This window comes from Mixophyes fleayi, chromosome 10 (genome assembly GCF_038048845.1).
Source record: "Mixophyes fleayi isolate aMixFle1 chromosome 10, aMixFle1.hap1, whole genome shotgun sequence".
Classification (NCBI taxonomy): Eukaryota; Metazoa; Chordata; class Amphibia; order Anura; family Limnodynastidae; genus Mixophyes; species Mixophyes fleayi.
The window spans coordinates 14,624,905-14,639,957 of NC_134411.1; positions in this window are offsets into that span (position 1 = coordinate 14,624,905).

Below are 15,053 nucleotides of genomic sequence, written 5' to 3' on the forward strand. Positions count from 1 at the left end.
ATAGAGAGAGAGAGAGAGAGAGAGAGAGAGAGAGAGAGAGAGAGGAGAGAGAGAGAAGAGAGAGAGAGACTTGCTCAGTGACCTTTGAAGGTTTTTTTACAGGTTTTTTTCTTTTGCAGGATTATTTATTCTAATTAAGAGCCCTGTCTATGGGGCCCCCTTGCCCGTGGGGCCCCTGCCCATCGTGCCCAATGGAAAAGATGGAACACAACGTATTGCTACTTACCATGTAAAAATTCCCCATTTATCCATTTGTATATTATATTATTATATTAAGTCCCCAATTATCCAGTATATAATAAAGCACCCAAATTATAGCATATATAAATCCTTGAATTAAAGTATATAATGCTCCTAAATATTCATAATACCTGCAGAGATGTAATTTCCAATATTTGAGCACCTTAGCCAACATGCTAAATTGGGGTATATGAAAGTATTTGGACATATGGAAGGCATATTACCTACATTGTGGCATGTTCGGTTACATAAGGCATACTGGCTAATGGCATTGAGCCATTTATGGGACATACTGACTATATGGCACATAGTACTCATCTTTACTCTACCCATAGGTATTGAGTATTTACTGGCATGTGACTACCTTGAGGTATAGCAAATTATTGCTCCCAAATCTGAGTCAATATATTTCCATTACCCCGCAAATAATAAGTAATCCTTTCCATCTAAGCTTTGAACAAGATTCTATCTTTAAACACTTGATTAGTGGGAGATATGACATATTTACAATATATCATATATTTTGCAGCATGTAAAACATGAATTGCTGATTTATCAGAACCTCTCCTATGACCAAAGATCAGTAAATAGAGAAGTGCTGACCAATGATTCAGGACAATGCTTATTTGTAATATATCTTCTATTAACTTTTGAATTTAAGACCAAGACCACCAGCTTGGGACTAGTCCACCAGATATGATAATAGTCACTTCTATGACCACACTTTCGAAAACACAAAGGTGATGTAGATGGATAAATCTTATTTAGTCTAGCCCAGGGGTAGGCAATCTGTGGCTCTCCAGGTGTTTGTGAAACTACAAGTCCCAGCATGCTTTTCCAGTAGATAACCAGCAGATGGGTGGCAAGGCATGCTGGGATTTGTAGTTTGACAACACCTGGAGATCCGTAGGTTGCCTACCCCTGGTCTAGCCAGTACCATATACCTTCTCATATAGATCTTGTAAACATTCTCTTTAATTAGAGTGGAAATAGAAGACTTAGCCACCGTCTGTCTAATTGTTACTCAGGTATCTTCCAATGAAAAGTGCAGTTCAGGGCTAATATATGCCTATCTCAGTCTGGGATATAAATAAGTGATATCTCCGATTTAGTGTAATTTATTCTATAACCAGATAGTAAAGAGTATGAATCCAAGGTTTTATAAAGTTCCAGAAAGGGTTGTATGAAGGGAATAGAGAGTAAGCATTTATATTCCTTTACCCCAATCTCCACCCCTTTAATACCTTCATTTGTTCTAATTAGCTTCACAAAATATTCTATCGTTCAGGCACAGATAAGGGGAGATAGCAGGCAGCCCTGTCTAGTGAGATTTCCAATTTGGTGCTACTCTAGGTCACACCATTCACCAATACTTTAGCTGAGTTATTTGAGTAGAGTGCCTTTTTCATTGTCTAAAGAGAGAAGGAAGTATGGTTTCTTCTCTTTATTTATTTTATTGACCAAATCAATTGTATGTCAGTTTTTGGTAACATTTCTCAAATTCCTTGTCAGTTGCTTGACAGCCAGACAACTTGAACATTATTATGTAGGATTTCGGACAATAGCTTTATATCATTATTTAATATTTAGATAGGTGAGATAATTAGTACGGTCATTTGGGTCTTTATCAACTTTATAGATTAGAGTCATTTTATCCTCCGACGCCTGTGGGGATAAAGCCTTGCCTTTATTGTATTGTTGATAAAGGTATATAAATGTTTAAAGGTTTTATAATAGACCACAGTAAAGCAATCCAGGCCTGACCTTTCCTGATTTATGTCCCATTATTACATCTGCCACTTCCTTAATTGATATCTCTCATCTCAAATGTTCAATCCTGGAACAGCTCAGTCTATTACCTTAGCAGATGACATCCCAACAGGAACAAGTTATTGTCCTTATGTAATGCTGGGTTAAGTTTTTAGTTAATAGGAGAACTGTACAGTTTTTGGCAACATTTCTCAAATTCCTTGTGTATTTTTTACAGGGTAATGTATGAGGATTCCCCTTTTATTTTTAATGAAGAGACATTTTTCTACCAGACAATTTAAACTTCCATTTATCAGTCAATAGCTTGCCTTAACTCCCCCTTTTCATAATATTCTGTATTCAGCCATCACAGATTCCTCTCTATGGGCCTGATTCATTAAGGATCTTAAATTAAGAAGTTTCTTATTTAAGTCTCCCGGACAAAACCATATTACAATGCAAGGGGTGCAAATTAGTTTTCTGTTTTGCACAGAAGTTAAATACTGACTGTTTTTTCATGTAGCACACAAATACTTGATAGCTTATTTGTACACTGAAATTTAAAGTTGATATTTGTGTGCTACATGAAAAAACAGTCAGTATTTAACTTATGCTATAAGAGGGGTGAAGGGTTTGTGATAATCTAGTTTGCCATTTAAGATAATATTAAATCACCTGCATTCATACCTTTCCCTGTCTGTACTGCAAGAGTTTCTGGTCCACGGTGGAACGGATAGGTAACCTGTTCTTGTTTTGGGGCATAAATAGTGACAGGGAAATTATTCAAAGAGCCACAAGGATTAAGTATCTCCCAAACTTATCTGCAATTACTTCTTAGAACTGTATATGACTTGAACATAAATGGCCACTCATGTCTTGCTCTGTCTAGAATCACATGCATGAAATACAATAGAACATTTCTTAAATTGCAATTCTGGGCGAAGTTTACCTACAAAATGAGTCTCCTGTAAGAACACAACATCTCCCACCATCTCCATTAAATAAAGAGAAAGGGTGGTTCTGAGAGCTGTTCAGACCTTTAACATTAAACAATATTATTCTTATAATGATCTAAATCATGCTTGCCTACTCTTACGGAATTTCGGCAAGTCCTCTGACTACAGGATGAGTAGGCATTCTCCCGGACTGTGATGGAGGCGGAGCTTAATGACGCGATTTTGCGTTATTAAGCCCTCCCCCACCGCTTAGAAATGCTGTGATTTTGCCATTTCCTAGCAAGGGCCGGGATCTCCCAGAGGAAAAATGTAAAAAATTTGGCAAGTATGATCTAAATCATACTTACCAACTTTAAGAGGCAGCTGTCCGGGAGGGGGTCCGTTGAGGGGGCGTGGCCTCGCGTGGTGCGCCGTTAGGCTCCGCCCTGTCAATCTTAACCCATTTTAGCCAATCGCAGTAGGGGGCGGGGCCACGGTGCCGTGTTTAGCCCCCCCCCCCCCCCTGCTATCTTCAACAGCGGCGACTTCGGTATCCGGGGGTTTTTGCCTGCTCTCTCGGGAGCCCGGGAGAACTCCTAAAAATTCGGGAGTCTCCCGGACATTCCGGGAGAGTAGGCAACTATGATCTAAATCATAAATGTAACAAAGGTATATAAAAAACTAAGATACAATTTCAGTCCAATGGACCAGCGGGAGTGAGAGTCCAAGAGCAGTCAGCAATATTATTAAATGAATGAGTCTGTCGCTCTTGCCTAAAACTAAGAACAAAGAAAAGAGAATAAAATGTGAATTTAATGCACAGTTACAAATTGTTTATGGAAAATAAACTATTTAATGTCCAGACAAAAAAGACTTAATTCAATTCAACAGACTTATTCTCACGAGCAACACAGCCCGCACACTATTACTGTTACTCCGCGATCAAAAAGCAGCAATAGTGCGTCAGCCGCGTTATTTTCACAAACAACGCGGTCAATTGAATCCCCCCTATAAGCTCTTTTGCCTGAGCATAACCAGGTATCTTGTCCGGAAGGCAGGATCTACAACAGATGTATATTACTATTTAGGTTTCAGCATATCTTACAATAATGATAGAATACCAATATTCACACTCCATAGATTGTAAGCTTGCGAGCAGGGCCTTCTCACCTCTTTGTCTGTTTTACCCAGTTTGTTTATTAGTTTATTACGTTTGTCCCCAATTGTAAAGCGCTACGGAATATGTTGGCGCTATATAAATAACTGATGATGATGATGATGATGATGATGTAACAAATGTTTTAATCTGCTTTTTTAATATGAACATACATTGGGTGTATTTCAGTGAGACTCTGTGATTTCACATTTCTTTTCTGGTAGGAAGACTTGCATGTCTATTTGCATATTGGATGATTATGTGCTTTTTTAACATTTTATTTTATCATTTGAGTGTGTTTTTTATCTATTAGAAATATAGCAAGATATAATGCACTAAATCTGCCACTATTTTTGTTTTCTTGTACATACACCAGTGTGAGGAGTGATTGGAAAGTAGAGGAACAGCTGGAGGTGAATTTGCTTTAAATATATTGAATAAGGATCACATACAAGAATCCTTCTCTAGTAAGTGTATCATCAAAAGGTGAGATATCCCCGAAAAAATGGCATCAACGTGCGGATTTCTTGGGATCTCTGGGAGAACATTTGGAATTTGCACTAAATATATTTGAATATTTTTTTGTTAATCACCAAGGCTAAAGTGTATCACATGTTAGTGGAATTACACTATTGTTATTTATGTTTTGCGTTCACATATCCACTAACATTTTGAAAATAAGGAGGAAATAAGAGAAGAAGGACCGCGGGATCATCGCTTAAAATAAGTAATAATTTATTTGTATACTCTATAGAGAATTGACAGTACTGACGTTTTCTTTTATTTATTTAGTTTGTTACTGAAATTTTTGTGTGATTTCAGAGGTCAAATAGGCACATTCTTCCTAGGCCATAAATGATGCTTAGAAAATTAGTGTACCTGCGAGGATTCACAACACTAGCTGTCAGAAAGCAATTACTGTGAGCATTCACAGCACTAACTCCACATGGCAGCTGTCAGAAAGCAATTACTGTGAGGATTCACAGCACTAGCTCCAGATGACAGAAAAAAGTTCAGGATGACAGCTACAATCACCTCTTAATTCCTGTAATCAGCATTCTGCTAAGAACAGCAATCTAACTAGTCACCTGCCTGGACTACTGCACAGCTTTCTCTTATCTGCAATCAGCCCTTAAGTGAAAAGGTCAAGTCAATCAGAACAATTTATCTCACCTTTTTGTAGCCTTTATAAATTCCCTCAGTTCTACCAAAGCTTTGCGGGAGCTTGTGCTTTCAAGAAGACTTGTTTGACTGTACATCACAATTCTGCATTCTCCAATCTCGGTTTCCTCCATCACTATTCAACCTTCTATAATTTATTCACTTCAGCTTGTACCTCACAATCAGAATTCTCAGGACTAAGCGGCTTGGCCGGATGTGCTGTCTCTCTGATAGCTACCTCAGCCAAGTGGTTCTTTCCTGGCAGCCGCCTGCACCGTGACATTACCTATATGTAATAGTAACTAACAGTTACTATTAGATTCAGTGTATGTGATCTATAGAGAATGTTGGAAGAGGAGACCAGCTCTCACTATACCTGCCTGCTACGAAGGTTCGTCCTAGTGACATCACAGGATTTACTTATCTAATGTGGAAGCTGCATGGTCTCCTAAATTAATCATATACAGTATTATGTTTATATGCAGTGTGCAGTGATGGTGGGTCAATAGTACTGCACCCAAAATAATAATGAAGAAGAAAATAGGAATGGTCTGAAAGGGTTTATTTAGTAGTGACAACAGTGTAAATATGTTTGTTTACCAAAACAATAAAAAAAAGTATGATATATTTGCATACCACACCCATATCTAACGAGCGTAACAATCTCCTGAAGTTAAGCACTGTTAGATGAGCACTGTGGATGATGGGCAGGGGCGCACGCAGGATTTTCAGGGGGGGGGGTTTCCCCCATTCCCCCCGACCAAAAAAAACCCCCAAAAAAACCACAAGAGAGAGCTGCTGCGCATGCGCCCGCGCATGCGCAGCAGCTCCGTTTCGGCAGCGCTGTCCTATACAGCAGCCGCGGCACTGCCAAAGAAGCGTCCGCGGCAGTGCTGTATACAATACAGCACCGCCGCGGACGCTTCTTTGACAGCGCCGCGGCTGCTGTATAGGACAGTGCCGATATGGTGGGCACTGAGTTAGCGCAGAGGGGGGTTTCTGGAAACTCAGAAACCCCCCCTGCGTGCGCCACTGATGGGCATTAAGGAAAGTAAGGCAAAAAAAGGAGTAAATGTTGTTTGGGACAAACCATGTTACAATGAAAGGGGTGAAAATTAGTTTATTAATTTGCACATAAGTTAAATACTGGCTGTTTTTTCTACTAGCACACAAATACTTGATAGCTTTATTTGTACACTGAAATGTAAAGTTGATCTATGACATGCCCTACCCCAACTATAAATCTTTCATCACATTTTAAATTTACCTCCCCCTTCAGTGCAACATGGTTTTGCCCAGGTGCAAAGTTACTCCTTTTTTATGCTTTGCTCCCCTTAATGACTCAGGCCCAATGTGTTCACTCAGCTACAGGCAGGGCCGCCATCAGGGGGGTACGGGGGGTACTGTTGTACCGGGCCCGGGCGCACCAGGGGGCCCGGTACAACAGCTTAGCACAGACTTACCTGGGGCCCGCCGCTGGTCTCCGCTATTCTGTCTTCAGCCTGGCTGTCACGGTGACAGCCAGGCACCAGGATCCGATCGCAGGGGTGGAGGATTCATTCCCCCTGCGATCATGTGCTCTGCCTGTGACAGATCACATGATCACAGGGGGAATGATTCCTCCACCCCTGCGATCGGATCCTGGTGCCTGCCTGTCACGGTGACAGCCAGGCTGAAGACAGAATAGCGGAGACCAGCGGTGGGCCCCAGGTAAGTATGTGTTGCTCATGGGGGGGCGCTCATGGGGGGGGGGGGCACGGGGGCCCATACTGGGCCCGATTTTTTCTGAAGGCGGCCCTGGCTACAGGAGATCATCCCACTTTAGTTTGATGCACGGCTATGCAAATCTAAACTCTGATAGAATGTGTTTAAGCATCGTTTCATTGACTGAAACCTCTACTATGGGTTAAAGAGCAAAAAGACAACTTTTTCAAATAATGATCTGTTTTGAGACAATGCACGCATGAAAATGATGTAATAAAACGATAAAGAGAGTAAAATATTATTACCTGATGTAACCCACACATGCCAGGTTGTTTGATGTCTGTCCATTTTTCATAGTGTTAGACCTTCGTTGGACACTAGAGGGTATCCAGGGTTTTTATGGTTAGTTGGGCTGAACATGCTGCAGCATGCTTATAACTGGCAGTTGGATTATCCAGCCCTGCGGCTGCAGCCTTAGATAGGGGATGACTTTCAGGAAAATAAATATCAGTGCAACTCTCACCCTTTGAGCTAAAAGTATTACTATTAAAGTGACAATGCCTTCAAAGGCATTGTTTAAAACAATGCCTTTAAAGCCAATGTCGCTTTCAAACTCACTGATTTCCAGCAATTTGCAGAAATTGGCACTTAATACATATACTCCCTAGTATTGAACCCACCTCTGTTTTTAACTTTGTAACCTTGCACTGTTTTTTTTCTTCAGTCAATGTTAATGTGTTCATCAGAATTTAACAACGATCTCTCAATTCTCATAGTGTAAACATCTTCATTCTTATCTGTCATTTATTTACGTCTAAGGGGAACATTTCCTAAATGTATTAAACCGCAGGATTTTCAGCTATGTTATTGATAGATTTCTAACCTTCAGATTTACTGGGGCATATTCAATTGTTGGCGTTACATGTAAAAGTAACGCTGCGTGCGCACTATTACCGTCATTACGGTAATAGAGCACGTAAATACAGTTATTACGGTATCTTTAACCCTGGGTTTTTAGCACGCAGCTCAGGGAGCTGCGAGCTGAAATCCGGCTTAGTATTAGCGTAATAACGGTAATACTTTTAATGCCGCGGGACAATTCAAACAATTGAATATGCCCAACTAAGTGCCAAACTGCTGGAAACACAAAGCAACTCTTTTTCAAAGCGCCACATGCCCAAATAACAACAGCTGTACAGTTCTCTATAATTATTCATAGACGTAGCCTTAATAACAAAGTACTCTCCAAAGTACTCATATTAAACAAATATGAAAACAAAAACATAGCCATGTCATATTTGTAAATAATATTATGCACATTATACCAGCAACACGTACAGGTGATTATTCCAGAGAATATTATCAATGGATTCTGATCCCTGAACCATCATGCAATATTGTCTGTGTATTTTGTATTCATTTTTTAATTGATTGATTACACATAATACTTTGTTGTTATTGTAGTTGTACACAAATTGTGTTTATTTTTTAGGATTCACAGACACAGTATTTTCTTTATAATTTATTATGTTGTTGTTTTTTTTTATCATTTTATCTATCTGTAGTACTATATTGTTATTATTTGCACCAGACTTATTTGTGCTGTCTTTTTTGCTTTTTTGATGTGTCCTGGTTCTGTATCCAGCAACATGATACTAAAGAATAATACCCACAGCTACTCCGAGCTGGTAGATACCAGTAGAGGAAGGAGGTTCAGTTGAGATATACGGTGTAGGACAGACGTGGTTATCAGCAGCTGACTGTCTTAACATTTCTACAGTAACTGGTTCATCTTTCAGGTCTCCACCTTCCACTGTCTCTCCACATCCCGGTCGTACCACACCATCGGTAGCTGCACAGAAAAACCAATCAGCCATGGCCAGGGCCGCCATCAGGGGGGTACAGGGGGTACTGTTGTACCGGGCCCGCGCTCACCAGGGGGCCCGCTACAACAGCTCAGCACAGACTTACCTGGGGCCCGCCGCTGGTCTCCGCTATTCTGTCTTCAGCCTGGCTGTCACCGTGACAGCCAGGCTGAAGACAGAATAGCGGAGACCAGCGGTGGGCCCCAGGTAAGTATGAAAGTATGTGTTGCTCATGGGGTGAGGGGGGGGGGGGGCGCTCATGAGGGGGGGGGGGCACGGGGTGCCCGTACTGGGCCCGGTTTTTTCTGAAGGCGGCCCTGGCCATGGCTGCTTTACTATCGGTGGCTGATAATGCATCTGACTTAGAGTTGCCACCCACACTTTCCCCATCACAAGCTACGATTGTTATTCTACTACCTTATGTATCAGTTGATCCCCACATCTCTTAGATTGTAAGCTCATTTGCGCAAGGACATATTTACCTACTTCATATCATTGTGTTATGTACAGCACTGTTTAATATGTTGGGGCTTTATAAATGATAGAATAATAATCCATAATACCAATTTCCCCAGTACTTTATTCATATACGCGTTTCCCCAGACTCCTACTTCTTATTTGCATGATTGTTACCTCTAGCTGGTTTTGCATACCAGTTTCCCCAGGCTTTATTAGATAGGGATAGGCATCATCCTAGTCCTCCAATCGATTCATATACCCATCTCCTCAACTCATTCAATTTATACCCATTGCTCAAGAACTTCATTCAATTTGATATTAGCATTCCTAATCCTTTTCTACGATCCATATCCATATATATTATTTAATTTAATATACCAGTTTCTCTAGTCCTCTATGTCCTTCCTTTACTCAGTTCATGTGTCCACATCTCCAGGTCTTCATTTAATTTTTTATTCCATTTTCTCTAGTCCTTCATTCAGTTCACATACGCATATCGCCAGTCTCCAGCCTGTTTCATTTGCTCGCTTGTTTTGCCCAGCCCTTTGATTTGAATACAATTGTCACCAGTGCTGAATTCAACTGATATACCTACTTCCCAAGTCCTTATTCCATTCACATATCCATCTTATTGTCATATATTTTGATTACATACCAATTTACCAAGGTTATTTTTCAATTAAATAATATATTCTCCAGGCCTTTACTAGATTCATAGGTCTGTTTTGTAAGTCTTTTATCAGATTTAATATACTTTAATAGTCCTTTATTCAGTTACATGCACAATCTTCAGTAATTATTAGACGTTTTTCAGATCCCCATCTCGTCAGTCCTTTACCTGATCTAAACCATTTATTTCTATTACACATTACATCATTTAATCCATGCAACCTCCATATTTACCCTCGTTTTGGGGTTCATAAGGAGTTGGAAGCATATGCGTAAAAAAAAAAGGACACATGTAAAAATAGCGTATTTACGCCCATCTTAAGATGCATCCAGCTCTGGACCAGTAACACGAGTAAAGCTGGGTACACACTACAGAAATTTCGACCAACTTTTTATGCAGAGCGATTTTAAATGCGATCGATGGTCCGATCGCTCGGCCCATGGACTGCATACACACTAGCCTTGTTTAGGACGATAAAGGGAAGAGCGGAAGTCCCTATAGCGACTTTTTACAACCATGTTGTCGTGAGCAATGACTGTAATTTCGTACTCACTGTTGTGGATCGGTCGGAAGTTTATACACACTACAGAGCGGAAACGAGATTGGAACGAAAATATTAAACCGTGCGACCAACCAAATGAGGCGATAATCGTCCATTTGGGCAGACTTTCGACCATCGTGTCACTGCACACACTGACCCGACTTTTAAACGAGCGGTCGTATGTCGGCTGTTTGAGCCGATTATTGGATGAAAACAGTGTAGTGTGTACCCAGCTTTAAAGTTTACATCAGGAGCACTTACACCCAGATACACTTACACCCCATAAGGTCATACACACAAATAAAGTTTATTAACATTTGTTTTGAGATAGAGAGAAACGGATTCGCTTTTATGTTTAATTTAGATAAACCTCTCTGTAATACAGCAGATAAAATCTTCCTTCTCGTGTACAAATAAAAGTAGCAAATAAATAATTCTAAAGCATGCACACAAATATACATATAATATAGGCATGATCAATGAAGAAAGCTACTATGAGCTTCAGAGGTCAATCCTCAAATCAGAATCGGCTAGTTAGTGCCGGTGACCGTCATCATCATCAGTTTGTGTTTGCACCACCTCTCAGGCACCACAAATGATGCAGCTACTGATCGGTGTATCTGCGTACAACTGTGCCTCAGTTTATAACTAAGCAAACACACCCATCCTGTACTCATACTGCATGTGCATGCCCCTTGCCTCCCCTGTACCACCCCGTTTGTGCCTCAGATAATGTATTAAGACCCATCAATCTGATGAAATATGACATAAGAACTATTCAAATGATGACTAAGGTCTCAGTGCTCTTCACCAACTAGTGTTTCACTGACATAGGGCTAGATTTACTAAACGGCGGGTTTGAAAAAGTGGGGATGTTGCCAATAGCAACCAATCAGATTCTAGCTTTCATTTATTTAGTACTTTCTACAAAATGAAAGCTAGAATCTGATTGGTTGCTATAGGCAACATCTCCACTTTTTCAAACCCGCCGCTTAGTAAATCTAGCCCAAAGTCTCTATACCTTTACAGGCTCTTCAGATAGCAATACCCAAGTGATAAAAACTATCCCATAGTTGCCAACTTTCTATTGCTGCCCTCTAGGACATCCCTGAGGTGAAGTGTGGTGGTTAGGACGGAAGGTGGTGAGAGCGCGGCAAATCGAGCCATTTTGGCCTCTTTCCTGTGACAAAAACGACATTTAGTTGCAGGGGGTGGGACCAAAGTGGCGCTATTCACCGCATATCGCGTCATTTAGGCTCCCTACGGACAGGTTGCGGGAAAATTGCATGTTCTTCTGGGAGTCCGGGAGACCTACCTGAAGGAGTCCCGAACTCCCGGAAATTCCAGGAGAGTGGGCAAGTATGAACTATCCCCCTGGGCATTGGAGGGGTGGGGACGCCACCAGTTTGATAAATCTGAGCTAGGAAGGTTTGTATTCAAACTTAACGGATATGCCCTTTAAAGGATAACTTAACCCAAAAACTAAGATTGCAAAAATGGCAAATGCACTGATCAGGCTTGACCTGACTTTCCACTGCTTCTTTGTTAACATGCTAAATGATATTATTTTGTTCACATATCATCACAAACAACTATAATTATCCTCACAACTCTTACATATTGTCTAAAGTAATTCTGATGTAGGAGAAAAAGCTTAAATTATAAAGCAAAGTGTCAGATGTTTTCTGTGACATCACTGTCTATACCATTGTGGAGGCATCCACCAATCTACAGTCTGTATAGAACATGTTTTCTAAGAGCCTAGTGACCAAGAAGAATGCAAGAGAAACATTAAAGCAGTATATGCTTTGTTTTAAGGACAGAACAGCCAGTGTACTGTACTGATTTATTTATATATAAGTATATATTATTACAAGGATTTTTTTAGCTCAGCAATAGACTGATTTTAATAATATACTAATGACCAAATGTGCCTTAACTTGCTCTTTAAGTGGCATGTAGCATGAAGTGCAGAGTAAGGCTGAAGATGATGAAGCATGGAAATGTTTTCTGCAAACAGAGCATTGTTACTACAAATTAATTAGAGGGGTCAAACAGGGTGGATGTTGATCTCTCCCGCGTCCCCCCTGTCCCCTCACTGCGCATGTGCTGATCCCCAATACTTCTGCACTTTTTTCCATACCTGCTCAATTTAGAGCGGGGAAGTGGAACATGGAGGCATGGCGCCAGTGCTGAAACAAGATCATTTTTCAGAGCAGACAGGCTGGCGGGGCGCCGTGGTAAGCGCTGCACCCTCCTGCCATGCTTACCGTGTACCGCTGGCTCTGGGTTGAAAAATGAATGTCAAACATTTCACATTAGCATTGAGTTCCCTCCTCTCCCCCAATGTTACAGTTAGCCCAAAAATGGATCTTACGTACCTTAGTAAAGTAAATATAGTAAATAATTCCATCGCTGCTTACCTTGTTTTATGCAATTGGGAGGGTACAATGGCAGACCCTCCAACATGACCCCTTCCTCCCTGTACAAAACTTTCCACTTGCTATTGCAGTTACCTGTGCTAAGTTCTTGCATTCATATTTTAGGAAAAAAAAACAAACTTCTCACCAATAAATTAATTCAGCACAGGTAACTCCAAGAGCAACCCATAGATTGTAAGCTTGCGAGCAGGGCCTTCTCACCTCTTTGTCTGTTTTACCCAGTTTGTTTATTAGTTTACTATTTTTGTCCCCAATTGTAAAGCGCTATGAAATATGTTGGCGCTATATAAATAAATGATGATGATGATGATAAAATTAAGTGGGAAGTTCAGGAGCAGAACAGGGATCCTGGGATCCTGATGGACATCCGTATAGGGGTGTGTCAATTATGAAACATGATGTAACTGTCTCATGCAGCAAAATGTAGGGAATTTAATAAAACATGCCATCACAATTAGTGTAAATGTATGAACAAGTGATATGTACATTTTTATAGACCTTATTTATATTTATATCATAATTAACGATATTTGTCTTTTAAAGCGCACACAACTTATATTCAAATATTTCTGTTAGTTTGTGGAAGGGATAAGAAGAGTGTCATGTAAGTTACTGCCTCAGGCAGCAGATAGCTGGGCACACCTCTGAATACAGTACATTCGCAGACACTGTTTGGCATATTCAAATAATTCCAAAAGGTATTTAGACACACACTCTAATGTTAGGAGTAAGTGAATACAGGATGGAATCACCCCAGGTAAGAAGTTTAACTTGGGAATTTGGAGGAAAAAGCATATACCTTCTGTGTTATCACTTATGGCCAACATAGAATTATGGGGACAAACTATTTTTAGTGCCTATTAGATCTAATATAAAGGTGAATTATGTTAGTGCAAAAGTAAAAGTGTTTCAATTTATGTAAATGTGTACATCACGGAGGATTGTCTCCAGTCATCGTTTTCAGCATTTCCGGACTTGAGAACATGTGAAATTCTTTGTATAAGATGTGCCTTTTCTATACAGTCATTGGAGTATAATTACTAAACTGCGGGTTTGAAAAAGTGGAGATGTTGCCTATAGCAACCAATTAGATTCTAGCTGTCATTCTATAGAATGTACTTAATAAATGATAACTAGAACCTGGTTTGTTGCTATAGGCAACATCTCCACTTTTTCAAACCCGCAGTTTAGTAAATATACCCCATTGTTTAAGTGTATTTTACTTTTTTATTAAACTTTTAATGATATGTCACTATCTGCGGCTCTCTCACTTTTAACCTGCATGGTTGAGATTGAAACAATGTTGCACTACACATTTCCTGATCAGGACGGATAGACATGAGACAGTTCCAATATATCTAACAACGATATCCATCAGGGACATATGAGGGCTGGCTATCCTATGATTGAATAATAGTGAGATTTAACAAATACCACATTCTTACGTTATTATGTTGATTGCTAAATTATCATAAGTGGAAATAAACTGTGGACATTATTGCTGTACATTTTAGGAACTGTTTTAACATTACATGTTGATATTATGATAAGTTGGAGACTAATTATCCACCAGAAACAATTGTTTGTCTATTAAATAATTCCTCTTATTCTTTTAATTTAACATACTATTTGCTTTTCTATTTTAACTTCATTACATCTGCATATAAATTTATTTGACTTTTATTTTATCTTTACCCTTTCTTCTTTCCTTACCCTTTCTATTTGCGCCTTCTTCCATTTGTTATTTCATTTTGCTCCTAATTGTCCGCCTGGTATTTTGCACACCCACATCTCGTTATTTGGAATTGCCCTTAGAAATTCAAGTACTACTTTTGCAAATTGTGGTTCTGGCTGGAAATGCATTTGGTGAGAATTGTAAAAAAAAGTTACATCAAAACCCTGCCCACGTTCACTCTTAGGGCTAGATTTACTAAACAGCAGGTTTGAAAAAGTGGAGATGTTGCTTACAGCAACCAATCAGATTCTAGTTATCATTTATTTAGTACATTTTGCAAAATAACAACTAGAATCTGATTGGTTGCTATAGGCAACATCTCCACTTTTTCAAACCTGCAGTTTAGTAAATATACCCCTAGATGTGTGGTGTTCAAAGCATTTTCACTTCTGTTTTG